Raw genomic sequence first — 18,428 nt, 5'->3', positions numbered from 1 at the left:
ATTTTTCAAAAAAAAAAAAATCAAAGTATGAAGTATCTCCTATTTGATGTTTATATGCCACTCATCTATTAGGAAATTTCTTTTTTGTCAAATCTTTAACTTTGAAAGGTTTGAAGAAGGGCATTAGCTACCCTAGTTGCTAGAATAAGTGCTGGTGAGATACCCCCAAACAGAAGTCTGAAGTATGTTGCCAACATCACCAGGGGTGGAAATCTAGGTGCCAGTCATTAGTGGAAGCTCAGGCACCAAGGTCCTGCTGGTCTACCAGATCTGCCCAATTCTAAGAATGGCCTGGAGCCCTCAGTGCCCCACCTGACACCTGACACTTGAAATTCTACCACTGGAGCTTCCTTCCAAACAATGGGTGTCCCAGGCCCCACCTTCAGAAGCTTCTCTGGCAGCACATTTGACTGGTGGCTCTGAAGAGATGGAAGAGGAGGCAGCACCTGAGGGGGCAAAGGGATGGGGGCCAGTAACACACCCAGTACACCTTGGAGCAGTGTCCAGATTCAATCCTCCTTGGGCACAGGTGAAAATAGGCCAAGTAGAAGGTATGGCAATGGCAGATCACAATGTATTACCTAGTGGGCATACGTGACATTGGAAGGCAGAAAGTTTGAGCTCATATATTGGCTCTAATTCCACTGCCATTTACCGACTAGATTTTGAGCAGGCTGCTCTACTTCTCCAAGCCTTGGTACCTTAACTGCAAAAAGGAATAGTCAGAAGGCCATAGCTTGTTGTGGAAATGTACAAACCAGTGTCTATAAAGATCCTTTCACCATGATATGTGTTTTCTTTTAATGAATGTTACTAAGGCAACCCTATTTCCAGGTGTGTGAGATAAATGTAGATAAGCACCTTAGGACAGAGACATCAGATTTTAATTTTTTGATATAAAATAAGAAAGGAAGGAAATAAAATAAGGAAAGAAAGAAGAGAGGGAAGAAGAGAGGGAGGGAGAAGGGAAGGAAGAAAGAAATGAAGAAAGGAAAGGGGGGAAGAAAGGAGGGAAGTAGGAAATAAGACCCAAAGCAAAAGTGGTCATGTGTTTTTGACAGCACTGATGGGTTTTCAACTATTCCCTCAGTTTTTAGGTTGAGGCAATCCCAAGGAGCATTATTTTCTAGTATCAAAACTCCACTACAGGCTATAGTTAAGAAGTAGAATAAAAAGAAAAAATCTTCATCAAGGCTCATAAACTTGTTCACAGCAGAATTACAACATTATATCATGGCTTAGCAATTCCAGAATTTCCTAATATGTGGCCTCGCTTCAAAGGACATGGTGACACTTCATCAAAACATGAATTCATCATTTCCTCAATGTGGCCTCTTTTCATTGGTTGACAAACAAAGAATTTTTTCCAAGCAACAGTTTGTCAGGCACATTTTATGAACCTTACCACACAAGAACAAAGCCACCAAAACCATGCCCAGCTGTATTGTTCACCTGTCCACGTCCCATGCCTAGAACCATCGTTCTCCATCTTTAGGGTTGCTCCAGAGTCACCTGGAGGGCTTATGAGGACACAGACACCGGGCCCCACTCCCAAAGCCTCTCTGCTCCTGCAGATCTTGGGGGCGGGGGAGGGGGGGAGGGAGGGCAGGACCTGAGAGTTTGTGTTTCTCACAGGTTTCCCTGGGGATGTTGATGCTGTTCATCTGGAGGCTACATCTGACATCCACTGGCCGAAAGGAACACTCGGTACAAACCAGGTCCTCGATATGTGCTGTCTGCATGAAAAGGCAGTGTCTCAGACTGCGTTTCTCCTAGTGAAGGGTGAAGAAGGCTTCATGTTTTGGGTTGCAGTGCAACATTTCTGAATGACTAAAAGAAGAACAATAGTAGCCAATGACTTTCAATTCCTCCTGTTTTCCCCTCCCACAGTGTTAGCCGGCCCTGTGTACTTACCCAGAATTGTCAGCCTATTGTTCTGTTTCTACTACCAAGGCCTAGTTCCACAAGAAGGTCTTATGGATCTTCATGGCCAACTTTGCATTCAATTTGGGTCTTAGGCAAGTTCCCAAGTTTTCTAAGGATGAAGAGACTGAGGCAGTCACCTGAGCTTTTCAGACTCACCCAAAAGCTACACTAAGAACTAGTGGCTCACAGCCTGTGATGGGATTATCTTCCCCTGGATAGACAGTCGACTGCCCCGCAGTGTCCTGCTGCCCATCGATTACACACAAGTCTGGCTACCTGATGAGTCCAAGTAGGCCCCCTCCTTTTCTGATGAAACACAGGGCACCCCTTTTAGGTCTACGAGTGATAGAAATCCAACCATAATATTCCTCTGGTGATAAGATAGAGCCACCATGTATCAACCTGACCAGGCAAGAAGAAAGCTGTTTCATCTCTCAAGATATGTTAATATGAAGCATATTGCCCCCAGTCACTGAGCCAGACCGCTTCAGTGAGGAAACAGCATGGAACTATTGATTTTCCAAGCTCTTACAAGCAGCAAAGGACACCAGGCAGATGCTGAATACAGGAGTGTTTTTTTGGTTGATTGCTATGTTTAAACGTCTCCTTTGAACCTGGGTTCAATCCTGTGGTGGCTTTCAAGGAGCAAATCTTTGACATTCTAAACAGAGCCTGAAAGCCTTTAATGATAAGGAGAAATAAGTGTAAGTTTGATAGTAAGTCAGAGAATTGATCCTACAACCAGGCCAGGGGAAAATACTTGCAGGGGCTTAGGGAGATAAGAGGGAAGGAAGGAGAAAAAGAAATGCCTTATTGGAGTATGCCGTATAAAATTACCATATTTGTGGGTAAAAAGTGGTGCAATATTGACAATTTCATGTGGCTCAGCCAAATGGATAAGAGACGTGCTCTCCTATTTCCCATCCAGCACATACAATTTCCCTTCCCAGAGCCTGGCCAGTTCCACCTCCAGCTGCTTCCTTACAGCAATGCAACTACTGCCTCAGGGGAGCAGAAACAGAAGGTGTAAAGGCCCTGGATCAACTAACTCAGGGCAAAAGGAAGGGGCAACATGTGTTAACTCTAAGCACCATTTGGTTTCTCCTTTGGTCTCTGAAAAAATGAACTGTTGTAAATACCTCTTTGGGTTAAGCTCAAGCAGCAAATGGCATTTTCTGAGATGAACCAACTCAAAACCAGTCATGAGTTGCATGAGAAAAAGTGTCCTTCATGGAAGAAAACCTAAAACTTTCATATTCAGTAAATAAGTACATTGCATCAGTGAAGTTAATATTCTACAACCGTAATAGCGTAACAAGGTAAAGAGACGTAAAAGGTGGGACGGGAATATTTACAGCATTATTCTTCTTATGGAGATCAGGAGTTAGGATCCTACTCCATGACCAGCTTTGTGCCCTTTGAAATTCATTTCACTTCCCTGAGCCTCAGATCCCTCCCTCATCAAGTCAAAGGAGAAGACTGGATTCAGATAATCTAATGCTACCCCTTAATCCCTTTCCCCCCACACCCGGCCGTTATAGTCTATGACCTCTTGGAGCTACACCATGACTGTCCTGAAAGACAATAGTAAATAATGAGCAGGTGCATGTAGGGGTGGACAAGAAAGGTGTAAATGACCACAAAGCTCCCCATTTAATTCATATCATTCAAAATAATTAATTCCAACTTCAATGAAGGAAACTTGTAAACTTCCAGTTTGAGATGCAGGACTTATTTAAGAAGAACAAAGACAAAAGGCAATCATCCCCATTAGGTTGACATATGTCCACCACATATATCCAATGTTTGCCTGTCAGTTTGTTTTAAGGATAGTCGGTCTAACTTGGTACAGCAGAACATAATAAAGAGCAGAGATCAGGGGCTTTAGCTGATGGAATGAACTGATACAAAGGATAAACTTATACATTATGAAAACTTTTCCTTTCAAGCTTTAATAACTTAGGTCTTGGATATGATGGAAATCATCTCTTATTGGCAATGGAAAGCAAATACATTACACTTCAAAGCTGTTTAGAAATTGAGGTCAGAATGTGATAGCAACAATGTCAAAGTTGTAGACTCAGTCCCTATATGACCACACACTGTTGATGGCACAAGGTGGGGTCTGGGCCTCCCTGTTGTGTTCACCACTGTATATCTACTGCCCTCAACATACATTTGTTGAATAAATGTACAAGATTGTACACAAAACACATGAATCTCCAAAACTTTAGAAATAAGATAACTTGAGGGGCTAGCAGAGTTGAAGTCTTTCTGAACTATGACAAGAAAATTCAACTTACATGGCATTTATAGATTGTTTCTATGCCATTTTCAGACTAAAGGTTTACAATTTAAAAAAATGTGCAATGGTTCAAACTAGATCCTATGTTTAAAATATGCTTGTGAGAAAATTTGAAAAAAAATGACTAGCCCATATTCATTTTTTACTGCCTTGTCCCAAAGTATGCAAATAATAAAATTAATGATTAATGTGAGAAGAAAACATGTAGTATCTGTATTGAATATCCTTTTAGTGTTTGTTTTGAACCTATTTTTAACACCAAGTACTGATAAGTTTGGGGCTTTTCTAATTCTAAGATCTTTGACCAAAAATAGAAACCAGCTGAGGACAGAAGGCTCTAAACTTGTCCTGCTTAGAAAAAATACTGCAGAAGATATTTTTGCCCTGCCTATGAAAGAAAAGGAACCCTGATAATTCTTAGAATTTAGAGACAACTAACCAATTGTTTTCTGGAATTAGCAAACAACTGTTTGAGAAACATTACCCCAGGACATTTGAATATCCCAAAGGAAATTTAAGAGCTGAAGAATTGCAAGCTTTACAAATCTATAGTACTGAAAGTCTAAAGATTCTTTGTTTAAAACACTGTAAGAAAATGAGGGAGAAAAACAGTATTTTTAATTTGAGATTTGCATCCAAGTGCATGTATTCTTTTAAATCCTGCTCTACATTGTACTTTAGAAGGAATTCAAATATTCTTTTACATGCCAATATGAGTAAACATTATGCTTTTAATGTTAGCAAGCAAATAAATTTCGGTTAAGAAAAAAATTAAATGGGAAAATGCTCTATATTCTATCACTTCAGTCAGCCACTACTATGGGAAGCCCCCTCTTTGGACCACAGAGCTTAGCATAGGAACCCCTATTCATAGGCATCAACACGCACAGGAAAATAAAGGTTTCCCTTGAGCGTGTTTCATAAAACCAGGAATGATGAGAAATGTCTCAAGTGCTGTCAACATGGCTTTGAAATTTCCCATCTAAATTTTTAGTCTTCTTGGCTAAGTAGACAAGCCACAATTCTCAAGGCAAGCATAAAATAGGATTCAAATAAACATCTACTGAGTTTCCAGTTTTAAAATTTACCTAATATTTGTTGAATGTTTATTATATACAAGGGACCTGCTGAACATTTGCAGGGAAACAAAGATGACCAAGACATAGATCTTGATTTTCAGGGAAGTTACAAACTACCAGAGAAGAAAAACAAGTCTGCACAAATAATATCAAACACACAAGTATTTTCTTTAAGGGGAAATATGCAGGTGCTCAAAACCATCTTCTCAGTGTTCAGAAGATGGCTTTGACAAGAGTGAGGGATGAAACATGAAGAAGCTATCATTTAAGCTGGATCTTGACACATTGGAGGGCATTAATAGAAAGGATTAACAGAAAGGAGCAATGACACAAAGTAATGGAGTTTATTGGTTAAAAGTGAAAATCACAGATCTGCAGCCCATGGCCAAATCCAGCCAACAGATGTGTTTTCTTTGGCTTGAGCAAGGTTTTTTTTGTTGTGTGTTTTTTTTTTTAACTGAACCAGTTGCCAACATTTTAAAATTGAGATTCCACATAAAAATCTGGATTTTGCAGCTTCTCTTGAAAAAATTGGAAGATGTTAACATTGGGTTCACATACTAACAAGAGTCAACTCAAGCTCTGTCACAGTTCGTCTGTGCACCATGAGCCCCACTCAGTCCTGTGAGCTCCCCATGGGAGATTGCCTGTGACTCCTGATTTAAAGTAGGAGTGTGGTCAGACCAGTGGTATGCTGGTGAGTGTTTTAACAAGACTTTCTAAGGAAAAAAAAAGCCCTGAGTATAGCATTTGCCATCTTCTGTGGTATACTCTCACCATGGCCAATTTCAAGCTACCCACGTTTTGTCACTGAATGTGGAACTGGGAAGAGATGTACCCAGTGAGCACTCACAAGCCAGTAAAAACCAGCCCCAGCATTTTGCAGTGTCACACAGACCTGAGTTCAAAGTCAGGGTGTCCCGGGGAAGTTTCTTACCTCTCCAAGCAACAGTTGCCTGGCTCGCAGGACTATTGTGAGGTTTAAATAGCTCCCCAGGCCTGTCTACCAATTCGGCAGCTCACAGTGTGGCCAGCTGCATGTGCAATCCCAGTCCTGAGTTGTTTATGTCACACTGGATCTTTTATTTCTGGAATTCATATTTTGTTCTTTTTCTAAAATTCTATTATTGTAAAACCATATCTTGTTTTTGCCTTATGTGAGGTCATTACTTCTGTCACCTCCTTGAGCAAGATGCTCCAGGTGGCCTGTTGTTTGTCCTGTTCAGGTAGGAGATCTCTCAGTGCTACCTCTGCACACTCTGTTCCACTGAGGGCTTGTTTTCTCTGCATTTGGAAGTTTCTCATGAGGGATCATCTTCAGGAGGAGTTTGCGGAAGAACTGTCACCTTGGCTACCACATGATGCAGCAATGTGGGTCTAGCGAACATTTGATATTAATTTATGAGCTTGGGGCCCCAAAGTGCATGAGTAAATGGGACCCCCAACCCTACATGGACAGCCTGGGGGTTGAATTTTAGCAGAAGATTCTCTTTCTTCCTCAACCTTGAATGGACAACCCTTCCTTGCAACAGCACTGAACTGGGGAGTAGAATTTTTCTCCCGTGGTGCATCTCTAACCTTAGAGATCCCTGGCTATGTGCAGAGGGCTCACTTCCAGCTCCTCACATGCCTGGACTGAAGGCCTTCACCCGTACATGGTGTTCTCGGTTCCAATCCTTTCTGACCCTGGATTTAGCTCCTGCTCACCACTCTGGCTTTGCTTCTGGCACCCAGGATTTCCCTTTCTGAATTTTGACTTTACTTTGAATTTTTGTGTTAAATTTGTTATACTTGGGTAGCAGGAAGGGCCTGTTAACTACCTGTCTTTGAAGAGTAAAAGAGAGGGGCACCTGGGTGGCTCAGTTGGTTAAGTGTCTGACTTCAGGTCAGGTCATAGTTCATGAGTTTGAGCCCCGTGTCGGTCTCTATGCTGACAGCTCAGAGCCTCGAGCCTGCTTCGGATTCTGTGTCTCCCTCTTTCTGCCCATGCTCTGATCGCACTCTGTCTCTGTCTCTCAAAAAGTGAATAAACATTAAAAATATATGTATATTTTGAAGACTGAAGGAGATAGTGCAAGCTGAGTAAGTACCTAGGACAGCTCCTGGCACACACTAGGTGCTCCACAAATGGCGATTACCCTCCGCGGAGACAGGAAAGTCTCCAGCAGCGTCTAGCTGTGGGAACACAGGGCCGTGAAGAAAGGTCCCAAGGATGAGACTGAAAAGCGGGTTTCATCCAGATCCTGAGAGTTGAGGGAGGCCAGGATCAGACTATAGCATGGCCTGTGTCTGAACTATGAATCCAGACTATAGCCTCAGACAAGAGAGCACAGCGAAGAATTTTGAACGGAGAAGATGAGAGTCCTGCTTTTAGAATTCAATTCTGGAAGCAGAACCAAGAAGATTAATTAGGAGTGTCTTGCCACAGTGAAAGGAAGGGGCCATGGGAATCTGAGTGGGAGGCTAGGTATGGGATGAAAATGAGGGACGAGATGTAGGAGATGTAGGATCAGTACGTTCTGAAGCCTGACTTAGCTGTGGACCGTTATCAGGAGCACGTACATGTAGGAGCACACAAGAGGGAGGACATTGAGGATTTGTTTAATCATATTTTGGCTAAAGTCCAATCAATAGATGAAAACAGGAGGCTGGTGAGGAAGCTAATGGCACCTTGTGCTCACTGTGGACTTAGCTTAAGGGGCAGGCCCACCAGGTAGGAGCCCTTCCATTGGCCTCTCTAGATCTATCCTCCACCCTTTTCCAACCTGTTGTGTGCCCTGCAGGCTGACCTGCTGCAACACCCTCAGATTACCTACCCTTATGGTTCCTGGTGGGTTTGGGTAGCAAGGAGCCCCAGCAGTATCTAGAGGGAGGAAGGACAGTGAGCCTTGGCATTTATTCACTCCTTCTCCCCATAAAGTCATTCAGTCTGTCTGTACCCCACAACTGGAGCCTCCTGTCAAGCAGGCCCTCTCGTTAGCCCTCTGCAGCTTGTGGTCCCAACTTCATCCATTCAGCTCTCTGTTGCTAGGCTCAGGTCCTGCACAGTCCCTTGTGGTTTCCCTACAAGGTGCCCACATCTTTGTAAAGAGTCCCTTTTAAGTGTTTCAAGCTGGAAAGAGCCATGAGAATCATTTTGACCGGTTTCTGAACTTTACTGAAGAGGAAATTGGAGCCAACAATCATGATTAGCACAAAGCAGGGCTGTGGCAAAGGAGGAACCAGGTAGAACACAGGATCCCCGAATCTCCACCCAGAGGTATCCTTCTGACCTGTAAGTCCTGGACTCCATGATGGTGGCATCATCCTCCCAAAGCCAGAGGTGAGCCCATCATATGTACACCTACACCCATGCAGACATGCACACAAATACACACACATAAACGCAGACACACACACAGAGATAGATAAACACACATAGAGAATGGCACACATATACAGAGACACACAGATACACACAGACACACACACACACTCTCTCTCTCTCTCTCTCTCTCTCTCACACACACATTGTTATGCAGGCACAATCAGGTTCAAGAGGTTATAAAAAGCCTTCTTGGGAAACTAAGATGGGAGCACCACAAGGGGTTTGTAGGAAAGGAGAACAGAAGTTGTAAAGAAGACATCCAGATGGCCAACAGGCACATGAAAAGATGCTCAACGTCGCTCCTCATCAGGGAAATACAAATCAAAACCACACTCAGATATCACCTCACACCAGTCAGAGTGGCCAAAATGAACAAATCAGGAGACTATAGATGCTGGAGAGGATGTGGAGAAACAGGAACCCTCTTGCACTGTTGGTGGGAAGGCAAATTGGTGCAGCCACTCTGGAAAACAGTGTAGAGGTTCCTCAAAAAATTAAAAATAGACCTACCCTATGACCCAGCAATAGCACTGCTAGGAATGTAACCAAAGGATACAGGAGTACTGATGCATAGGGGCACTTGTACCCCAATGTTTATAGCAGCACTCTCAACAATAGCCAAAGAAAGAACCTAAATGTCCATCAACTGATGAATAGATAAAGAGTTTGTGGTTTATATACACAATGGAGTACTACGTGGCAATGAGAAAGAATGAAATATGGCCCTTTGTAGCAACGTGGATGGAACTGGAGAGTGTGATGCTAAGTGAAATAAGCCATACAGAGAAAGACAGATACCATATGGTTTCACTCTTATGTGGATCCTGAGAAACTTAACAGAAACCCATGGGGAGGGGAAGGAAAAAAAAAAAGAGGTTAGACTGGAAGAGAGCCAAAGCATAAGAGACTCTTAAAAACTGAGAACAAACTGAGGGTTGATGGGGGGTGGGAGGGAGGGGAGGGTGGGTGATGAGTATTGAGGAGGGCACCTTTTGGGATGAGCACTGGGTGTTGTATGGAAACCAATTTGACAATAAACTTCATATATTGAAAAAAAAGAAATAATTGTTAACAGTAAGTGGTAAAAAAAAATAAATGTATGTGGTACTGGAGTAGTAATCACTACTCCACACATTAAAAAAAAAAAAAAAAGAAGTTGTACCATTTGCCACCCTGGTAGTGGAGATGGCTACGGACCCACCACAGCCAGGCTCAGGCCTCTCTTTGCACCCACTGGTCACGTCACCTCCTCCATTCGCTTGCTTCCCACAGTCACTGGGAGTGAGCACAGGGCCCAGTGGATATGATAAACATGCTTTCCAAGTCCCAAATAAGGCCAGCGAAGACCCGTGGAGCAGCTTCCAGACTCAAAAGGCAACATAAGAGACATAGTTTGAGCACTGCTTTTCCAAGACTTCTGGCTATCTCAGTGGTTTATGGGGGAACAATGATAAAATATGGTATTCTAAGATTATACTAAAAAATTCAGGACCTGCTGGAGGCAGGGGCAGTTGGAAGAGGGAAAGGAGTCATGAAAACAAGGCTAGGAGAGTCCTACTCTTTCATTTTATAAATCTTTTTTTAGTTAACTTATTTATCTGAGAGAGAGAGAGATAGCACAAGCAGGGGAGGGGCAGAGAGAGAGGGGGAGAGAGAATCCCAAGGAGGCTGTCAGTCTCACAATCCCATACTGTCAGGGTTTGAACTCATGAACCATGAGATCATGACCTAAGCCGAAACCAAGAGTTGGACGCTTAACCAGTTGAGCCACCCAGGCGCCCCAGCCTACTTTTTAATCTTAGAGACAGTTGTGTGGATAACTGCGTTTTATTACACAACCTCCCCAGGGCTGACTGTCCAGAAAATGCTGCCATCAGAATTTGTGGTCGACCCACATTCCTTCCAGCATCCTGAGCATCCAAGATCTGACTGCACATGGGAAATCCTAGCCACCTAAACAGCATCCCAAGAATTTGTTGTTGGTGGTGTTGATTTCTTATCAGTATGCAAAGCACTTCATTCTTTTATTTTAAATTCCACTGTAATTAACATACAGTGTTAAACTAGTTCAAGCATACAGTACAGTGATTCAACAATTCCATACATTACTCAGTGCCCATCAAGGAATATCCCAGAACTTGATGGAAATTTTATTTTTGGAACTTAAAACACATACAAAGCAAGATTTATATTCTATGGCTAAAATCAAGAACACAAGAACCAGCGGGTGTTGGCGAGGGTGTGGAGAAAGGGGAACCCCCTTGCACTGTTGGTGGGAATGCAAACTGGTGCAGCCACTCTGGAAAACAGTGTGGGGTTTCCTCAGAAAGTTAAAAATAGAACGACCCTATACGACCCAGCAATTGCACTACTAGGTATCCACCCAAAGAATACAAAAATATTAATTCAAAGGGATACACACACCCTAATGTTTATAGCAGCAGCATTATAAACAATAGCCAAATTACAGAAACAGCCCAAGTGTCTGACTGACGAGTGAATAAAGGAGATGTGGTATGAATATAGGTATACATGTCTTATCCTTCTTCCCCTATATGTATATTACTCAGCCTTAAAGAAGAATGAAATCTTGCCATTTGCAGCGACATGGATGGAGCTAGAGAGTATAATGCTAAGCAAAATAAGTCTTTCAGAGAAAGACAAATACCATATAATTTCACTCATATGTGGAACTTAAGAAACAAAACAAACAAGCAAAGAGAGAAACAAAGAGAAAGAGAGAGGCAAACCAAGAAACAGACTCTTAACTATAGAGGACAAACTGATGGTTACCAGAGGGCAGGGGGTGAGGGATGGGTGAAATAGGTGATGGGGATTAAGGAGTGCTCTCATGTGATGAGCCCTGGGTGATGTACAGAAGTGTTGAATCACTGTACTGTACATCTGAAACTAATACACTGTGTGTTAACTATCTGGAATTTAAATAAAGCCTTTTTTTTTAAGATTTACATTCTATACACACTTGGATAGATGTCCTTCCTTGATGCCCAATATCCCTCACTGTTGTGACCAGCTATATCCAGGTGACTTCTTGATTTCCCTAGAAGCAGACCCAGAGACAATACTCAAGCAGAGGCACTGGAACTCTGATAGGTACAGCAAGGACAAGGGAAGCCAGTAAAAGGTGTGCCATCAGGCCAGCTGCTAGAGTGGGTGACTGAAGGTTAAGCCGGCAGGCAGCCCTAAGACAGAGCAGCCCATGCCTTAGAGTCATCCTTGGAGGAGCAGGTATTTGTGGTATTTCTGCACTACTCCCTAGAGTCACTGCTGAGGGCTGGTCCCAGGGTGTAATCATTCTTCGGGACTTTTTGTGGGCCACAGGCAGGTTGCGTGGCTTGATGTAACTAGGGGACAAGGGAAATGAGTTTCAGAGGGAGAGTGTCTAGTACACAGGATACTAGCAAATCCATACGTTGGCACATAGCCAGCAAAAAATCGCTGTTGAATGCTTCTTGAGGGCAAGAGCTGAATCTTTTACATCTTTGACCTCCCAGCTAAGTGAGACCACTGTACCTGTGGTTTCCATATTGTCCAAGCAGGCATATTTTCACCCTTGCGGGAGGTCATGGGTCACCACAGGAAGAAAGGAAGGATGACACAAACCAAAGCCACCAGAAACTTCCTGCCAAAAGGGACTTATTCTTTTCAAGTTCTCATTACTGAAAACTTTCATTTCATGTCACTTCAAACCTTTCAGTTCATAGCAGTGTTCTGAAAATAAATAAATGAAATGAAGTCAAACCATTTGATTAGATTGCAAATCATCTGCACATACATATTTTGGATGTGGATCACAGACAATATTCTCAAATAATGTGCTAGACTTTAAACACAGCTTCAATCACTACACTGACAAATGTTTGGCTCAAAAGAAATGTCTTGATCAGCGGTTACAAAAATCATGTTTCCCCCAGCCTTCCTGAAGGAAAAGACAGAGCAAGAGAAGATGGCATTGATCAAATGGAAAGAAAACCATAAAAGCTGGTGACACAGAGGGGACAGCAGAGCTCCCATTGGCCCTGACTGGTCTTGAGAGAGCACTGATGCTCTGATGGAAGTGCCCGTTTGTGTTGAAAAGTTATTGTTCAACAGCATTTTATGACCTCACAGCTTTTTAACAAGAGGAACTTTACCAAGGAAGTTTCCTTCAAAGTTTCTTTATGAAGTGAGCAAGTGAGTTCACTATTTCTCCTCTAAGATGTTTTCTTGTCATCTTTCATATATTTAAAAGAAAAAAGAGTAAGAGCAAAAACAGTTGAGTCAGTTTCCTAGAGAACAATTTTAAAGAGAGGAAGAGATGGAGAGAGAGAGAAATTACTTCTGAGGCCAGGAATCTTCCCTGAGGTTGGTCTTCCCAGGACTAAGATCCTGTAACACCTCACAGTCCATGACAGGCATCTCAGCTTTTCCACATCTCTTGTTGTGGGAACTAATTATTATTTTCTCTCATTGAAGTTCTTTCTGGGAAGTTATTTGAAAACCAGTAGTTTTGTCTTAGAATTAAAGGAACTCCAACTCTTATATCAGGAAATTGAAGTCACGTTGATGTCACCACACAAAAAATCAGGCTCAATGAAGCACTGTCATGTCAGGTGTGACCATTCTGGAAATGACTGGCCCTTCTGACTTGGTGCTTTTCTGAAATTCTGAATTGGAGACCATCTCTTAGCATTCACCTCACTTGAGAATCTGTAAGAAACAAATGGCCCATCTGTTGGCTGGTCCAATGATAAAAGCCATATTTTTTATCTTGGATCTATAGTTTCTACATGATCAAAACCAAGCCACTACTTTATCTCTTAGCCTCAGGTTCTTCACTTACAAATGAGGTCATGGTTCTATAGGGTATCAGAATGGATAAAAAAAAAAAAAAACAAGACCCATCTATTTGCTGCCTACAAGAGACTCATTTTAGACCTGAGGACACCTTCAGATTGAAAGTGAGGGCATGGAGAACTATCTATCATGCTACTGGAAGTCAAAAGAAAGCTGGAGTAGTCATACTTATATCAGAAAAACTAGACTTTAAATTAAAGGCTGTAACAAGAGATGAAGAAGGGCATTATATGATAATTGCAGGGTCTATCCATCAGGAAGAGCTAACAATTATAAATGTCTATGCACCAAATTTGGAGGAACCCAAACATATAAAACAATTAATCACAAACATAAGCAACCTTATTGCTAAGAATGTGGTAATTGCAGAGGACTTTAATACTCCACTTACAACAATGGATAGAACATCTAGACAGAGAATAAATAAAGAAACAAGGGCCCTGAATGATATATTGGATCAGATGGACTTGACAGATATATTTAGAACTCTGCATCCCAAAGTGACAGAATATACTTTATTCTAGAGTGCACATGGAACATTCTCCAAGATAGATCACATACTGGGCCACAAAACAGCCCTTAATAAGTATAAAAGAATTGAGATCATATAATGCACACTTTCAGACCACAATGCTATGAAACTTGAAATCAACCACAGGGAAAAGTCTGGAAAACCTCCAAAAGCAAGGAGATTAAAGAATACCCTACTAAAGAATGAATGGGTCAACCAGGAAATTAGAGAAGAAATTAAAAAATATATGGAAACAAATGAAAATGAAATTACAAAAATCCAATCGCTTGGGGATGCAGTGAAGGCAGTCCTGAGAGGAAAATACATTGCAATCCAGGCCTATCTCAAGAAACAAGAAAAATCCCAGATACAAAATCTAATGCACACCTAAAGGAACTAGAAGCAGGACAGCAAAGACACCCCAAGCCCAGCAGAAGGAGAGAAATGATAAAGATCAGAGCAGAAATAAACAATATACAATCTAAAAAATCAATAGAGCAGATCAATGAAACCAAGAGTTGGTCTTTTGAAAAAATAAATAAAATTGATAAATCTCTAGCCAGGCTTCTCAAAAAGAAAAGGGAGAGGACCCAAATAGATAAAATCATGAATGAAAATGGAATTATTACAACCAATCCCTCAGAAATATAAGCAATTATCAGGGAATACTATGAAAAATTATATGCCAACAAACTGGACAACCTGGAAGAAATGGATAAATTCTTAATTGCCCACACACTTCCAAAACTCAAACAGGAAGAAATAGAAAATTTGAACAGACCCATAACCAGTGAAGAAATTGAATCAGTTATCAAAAATCTCCCAACAAATAAGAGTCCAGGACCAGATGGCTTCCTTGGGGAATTCTACCACACATTTAAAGCAGAAATAATACCTATCCGTCTCAAGCTGTTCCAAAACAGAGAAAGGGAAGGAAAACGTCCAGACTCATTTTATGAAGCCAGCATTACTTTGATTCCCAAACCAGACAGAGACCCAGCAAAAAGAGTGAACTACAGGCCAATATCCCTGATGAATATGGATGCAAAAATTCTCAACAACATACTAGCAAATTGAATTCAACAACTTATGAAAAGAATTATTCACCATAATCAAGTGAGATTCATTCCTGGGCTGCAGGGATGGTTCAATATTCACATATCAACCAATGTGACACATCACATTAATAAAAGAAAAGAACCATATTATCCTGTCAACCGATGCAGAAAAAGCATTTGACAAAATTCAGCATCGTTTCTTAATAAAAACCCTCGAGAAAGTCGGGATAGAAGGAACATACTTAAACATCATAAAAGCCATTTATGAAAAGCCCACAGCTAATATCATCCTCAATGGGGAATGAGAGCTTTCCCCCTGAGATCAGGACAGGACAGGGATGTCCACTCTCACCGCTGTTGTTTAACATAGTGTTGGAAGTTCTAGCATCGGCAATCAGACAACAAAATGAAATCAAAGGCATCAAAACTGGCAAAGATGAAGTCAAGTTTTCACTCTTTGCAGATGACATGATACTATACATGGAAAACCTGAAAGACTCCACCAAAAGTCTGCTAGAACTGATACATGAATTCAGCAGTCACAGGATACAAAATTAATGTACAGAAAGCAGTTGCATTCTTATACACTAATCATGAAGCAACAGAAAGACAAATAAAGAAACTGATCCCATTCACAACTGCACCAAGAATCATAAAATACCTAGGAATAAACCTAACCAAAGATGTAAAATATCTGTATGCTGAAAAGTATAGAAAGCCTATGAAGGAAATTGAAGAAGATACAAAGAAATGGAAAAACATTCCATGCTCATGGATTGGAAGAATAAATATTGTTAAAATGTCAATACTACCAAAGTAATCTACACATTCAATGCAATCCCAGTCAAAATTGCACCAGCATTCTTCTTGAAGCTAGAATAAGCAATCCTAAAATTTGTATGGAACCACAAAAGACCCCGGATAGGCAAAGTAATACTGAAGAAGAAGACCAGAGCAGGAGGCATCACAATCCCAGACTTTAGCCTCTACTACAAAGCTGTAATCATCAAGACAGCATGGTATTGGCACAAAAACAGACACATAGACCAATGGAATAGAATAGAAACCCCAGAACTAGACCCACAAACGTATGGCCAACTAATCTTTGACACAGCACGAAAGAATATCCAATGGAAAAAAGGCAGTCTCTTTAACAAATGGTGCTGGGAGAACTGGACAGCAGCATGCAGAAGAATGAAACGAGACCACTTTCTTACACCATTCACAAAGATAAACTCAAAATGGATGAAGGACCTGAATGTGAGATGGGAAACAATCAAAACCCTAGAGGAGAAAGCAGGCAACAACCTTTTTGACCTCAGCTGCAGCAATTTCTTACTCAACACATCTCCAAAGGCAAGGGAATTAAAAGCAAAAATGAACTATTGGGACCTCATCAAGATAAAAAGCTTCTGCACTGAAAAGGAAACAATCAACAAAACTAAAAGGCAACTGACAGAAGGGGAAAAGATATTTGCAAATGACATATCAGATAAAGGGCTAGTATCCAAAATCTATAAAGAACTTACCTAACTCCATACCCGAAAAACAAATAATCCAGTGAACAAATGGGCAGAAGACACGAATAGACACTTTTCCAAAGAAGACTTCCAGATGGCCCACAGGCATATGAAAAGATGCTCAATGTCACTCCTCACCAGGGAAATACAAATCAAAACCACACTGAGATAACCACCTCATGCCAGTCGGAGTGGCTAAAATGAACAAATCAGGAGACTCTAGATGCTAGTGAGGATGTGGAGAAATGGGAACCCTCTTGCACTGCTGATGGGAATGCAAACTGGTGCCATCGCTGTAGAAAACAGTGTGGAGGTTCCTCAAAAAATTAAAAATAGACCTACCCTATGACCCAGCAATAGCACTGCTAGGAATTTACCCAAGGGATACAGGAGTACTGATGCATAGGGGCACTTGTCCCCCAATGTTTATAGCAGCATTTTCAACAATAGCCAAATTATGGAAAGAGCCTAAACGTCCATCAACTGATGAATGGATAAAGAAGATGTGGTTTATATATACAATGGAATACTACTTGGTAATGAAAAAGAGTGAAATCTGGCCATTTGTAGCAATGTGGATGGAACTGGAGAGTGTTATGTTAAATGAAATAGGTTAGGCAGAGAAAGACAGATACCATATGTTTTCACTCTTATGTGGATCCTGAGAAACTCAACAGAAGACCAGGGGGGAGGGAAAGGGGGAAAAAAGTTACAGAGAGGGAAGGAGGCACACCATAAGAGACTCTTAAACACTGAGAACAAACTGAGGGTTGATGGGGGTGGGGGAGAAAGGAAAGTGGGTGATAGGCATTGATGAGGGCACTTGTTGGGATGAGCACTGGGTTGTATGGAAACCAATCTGACAATAAATTCATATAAAAAAATAATTCTGCTTACGGGAACAATCAACAAAACTAAGAGTCAGTTTATGGAATGGGAAAAGATGACATACCTGATAAAGGGATAGTATCCAAAATCTGTAAAGAACTTATCAAACTCAACACCCAAAAAACAAATATGCCAGTAAAAAAACCAAAAAACAAAAAACAAATGAGGTCATGGTTCTGACTCCATCTCATTTTGCTATGGAAACAGGAGAAGAAGAAGGAAGGAGAAAGGGAAAATGTCTTAGTAGAGAAGAAGGAAAATGTCTTAGTAAAACTCCTTACCCAAGAAAGAAATGGGGGGTATGGTTTGCAGACTCAAGGTCAAATCATGCCAGGTGAGAAATTGTCCTGTGTAAGGAAATCCTTCTTTCAAATCTTATTATTGGTCACCCAGTCTGTACAGTTATAGTGGACTCCCCATGTGACATGCAGACCACCATGATAGTGCTGTAAGAAGTACAAAAGGAAGAAAGACACAAAGCTGTGATGGCATTGTTTCACCATTGCCCCGCTCAGCAGGTCTATTTCACCATTGCCCCGCTCAGCACCCTCTTCACCCACTTGGGTGGGAACCCTTCGCCCACTCTTACCTGCTCACTGTTCTCATTGTCTTTGCTCCCCTCTGCTTCCCTCCAACCCTACTTCCTGGTATCAAAACCTGCTCTCCACAAAAAAAAAAAAAAAAAAAAAACAAAAAAACAAACCTTGGTGCTCATTCATACTAGGGTGCAAATGACTGATAGCTTAAAACCCCCCAGGGAGATTAAAAATTTTCCCAGGGCTCAAGGCCTTTAAGGATTGAGGCTCCTATGATGGGATCTCAGCCATCACTGTCCCATATAAGAGACGTTTTGTGGGCTGGAAGCTCCATTCAACACCCAGAAGTCACCCCACTGAAGGTTCCACCAAAACCAGCAC

General features: G+C 41.5%; 1 long non-coding RNA gene across 1 annotated transcript in view; it reads right to left on the bottom strand.

Annotated features, from left to right (window-relative positions):
* LOC128312211 (uncharacterized) overlaps positions 1–18,163 on the bottom strand; it is a 29,250-nt gene extending 11,087 nt beyond the window's left edge. Inside the window, exon 1 of the long non-coding RNA XR_008291202.1 lies at positions 17,793–18,163. This is a non-coding gene — a long non-coding RNA (uncharacterized LOC128312211). The remainder of the gene's footprint in view (positions 1–17,792) is intronic.
* Between the last annotated feature and the right edge of the window lie 265 nt (positions 18,164–18,428).

This window comes from Acinonyx jubatus, chromosome D4, assembly GCF_027475565.1.
Source record: "Acinonyx jubatus isolate Ajub_Pintada_27869175 chromosome D4, VMU_Ajub_asm_v1.0, whole genome shotgun sequence".
Lineage (NCBI taxonomy): Eukaryota > Metazoa > Chordata > Mammalia > Carnivora > Felidae > Acinonyx > Acinonyx jubatus.
The sequence above is the reverse complement of the archived record's forward strand: the minus strand, read 5'-3'. Positions and strand labels throughout refer to the sequence as shown.